Consider the following 2,441-nt stretch of genomic DNA (forward strand, 5'->3'; position numbering starts at 1 on the left):
AAGGCTGGTTTCTCTGCTGGGGTCAGAGGAGGCCATAAATCCAGCCCCCGGCCCCGGCCCTTTGGCCCTGGCATTGTCCCCAAGTCTGCAGCCCTCCCCTTCTGGGAACTCCAGTGGCGGGAAGGGACCTTTGCCAAGTGGTCAGCTCCTGTCCTATGGAGTGGATGGGGGGTCCTGTCCTCTACTTGTCTGTCCACCCTCGAGCCCGGGGTCCTCATCTCCGTTCTTTCTCCTGTTCCCTCAACTTTGGCCACGACCTCCGTGTTGTTCCAGGAATGTGCCTATTCCTGCCACAGTGCCTTTGCTCCAGCTGTTTGTGCTCTCGTCTGGAACATTCTTCCCCAGACATCGCCCCAGCTGACCCCCTTCATATCTCCACTAGACTGTCACCTTCCGCATGAGGCCACGGGCCCTACGCCTCCCATGCCTGCCTGGCTCTGTTTTCCCCTTAGCCTGGTGCCTCCCAGCGTGCCCCAAGGACCCCATGTGCCGCCCTCCTTCCGTCCAGACTGCCGGCTCCACCAGGGGCGCTGCTGGCCTGTGGCAAGCGGTGGGCACTCTGCATGAAAGACTGGGCAGCTCTCAGCTCAGAGAAGGGGCATCTGAGCCCCAAGGACACGCAGCATGGAGAAGCAGAAGAGGTCCCAAGTCTGGGCTGGTCTGACTTTACCCTTGAGGTTTTCACTGAACCCAGCATCTCAACACAGAGAACACCTTTCCTCTGTCCTCAGAGGCCAGACTCCCGGAGTCCCGATTCCAGGACTCCATCAGCCCGGCCTCTAGTCCCCGGCGTGGTCCCCACGGTGCGTGCGTCCAGCAATGGGGAGCTCACACCGGCGGTGCCCGCGAGGAAGTGGCCAGCTGCGGCTCCAGCTCCAGCGGACGCTGCCTGGGGCTCCTGGTCCGGGGGTGAGCAGACCTGGCCTGTCCCTCTCCCCGTGCTGCACAGAGGCTGAGGCTGGCACACTCTTTGGAACCTTGCAGCAATTGCTTGAGGCAGGGAGGCCAGCCACGGGCTCCACTTTACAACTGTGAAAACTGTCTTAAGAGGACTGGCTGGAGCCTCACTTCTGGCCCCGAAACCTCCCCCAGGTCACCAGGCAAAGCAGCAACGGCCAGGCCCCACTGCCTCTGGTGGAGGGACCCGCCGCTGCCGTGACTGCCTTCTGAGCCTCAGGGCACCCGGTGGGGTGGATGCAGAGGCCACTCGTGTGGGCCCGAGGCCCAGGCTGGGGCCACCCACTCCCACCGCCAGGGCCACGGGGGCTCCCCAGATTCCTGCCCTGGGTGGGCCTGGCCCCGGGCAGCCCCGACAGTGGGAGCCATCTGGAGAAGGCCTGAGCCATGCCGGGGGTGGGGGGACATTGGGGCAAGGATGGGGGTGAGTGAGGCCAAAGCTTGGAGGGCATGGAGGTGCACTGTAGGGCACAGCGGGAGAGGCCAGCTGGGGGGGACCGGGGGGGACCTGCCAGCCTCCAGACAGGGACAGGACAGGCTGTGCTGGCCAGGAGGGCAGCCCCCGCCTCACAGGGCAGCAAGGGGCCCCTCAATGTGGGGAGGAACTGCCGGGGTTCCTGAGAGAAGGAAGGAAAGAGGAGGTGGGGAGGACCGGCGGGAAGCTTCTGTCCACCACGCGCGTGGGCGAGAGCGAGATTCCAGAATTCTCCAGGGAGGCCGGGGGGGCTCCATTGGCTGCACTGTCCGGGACTGTGGCTGTCTCCCCCTCCCAGGGGCCCTCAGCGGACACGGCGTGAGGGTCTGGCCCCTCTTGCCATCCAGGAGCCATCACAGCCCAGAGAGGACAGGAAACCTGCCTGACGCCCTCCAGCGAGAACCCGTGCCCTGCAGAATGAATGAGAGAGTGCAGGAATGAATGGTGGTCCCGCTGGAGCACCATGGACTCTGCGTCCTCCGCGCAGGACAGCCCTGGCGGAGGGCAAGGTGCAGGCACGGGCAGAGTTTCCCACTGCCCCGGCGGCTACATTGGGGGGCACGCACCGGCTGCGGTGGCCTCCCCCTCCCCAGTCCAGGCTTGGGGTGGAGGTGGCAGAGACAGCCGTCCCACCTGTCCCCACCCTGCTGGGCTGATCATGGAGATTGGCACAGGCCCCTCGGGGGGCACGCGGGTCTGCCGCTGTGTGGGCGCCCAGGCCCGGAGCAGTGCCGGTTGGCGCGAGTTGGGGCAGGCCCGCCCACCTGGGAGCAGGCTCAGCTCCGTGCCTGCAGGGGCTGGGGGCCCCCCGCCCGCCACTCTGCCTTCCTGTCTTCCTAACCCCCGGCCTCAGTTCCCTGCCCGGCCCACCCGATGGCTCCTTGGCACCAAGGGAACCTGGGGTGCCTTTGTTCCGAGGTTCGCCCTCCCCGACCTCAGTTTCCCGACTGGCATCTTTGTTTTGAGGTTTGCCCTCCCCGGCCTCAGTTTCCCGACTGGCATCTTTGTT

Source organism: Ursus maritimus, unplaced genomic scaffold (assembly GCF_017311325.1).
Source record: "Ursus maritimus isolate PB19 unplaced genomic scaffold, ASM1731132v1 scaffold_2, whole genome shotgun sequence".
Lineage (NCBI taxonomy): Eukaryota > Metazoa > Chordata > Mammalia > Carnivora > Ursidae > Ursus > Ursus maritimus.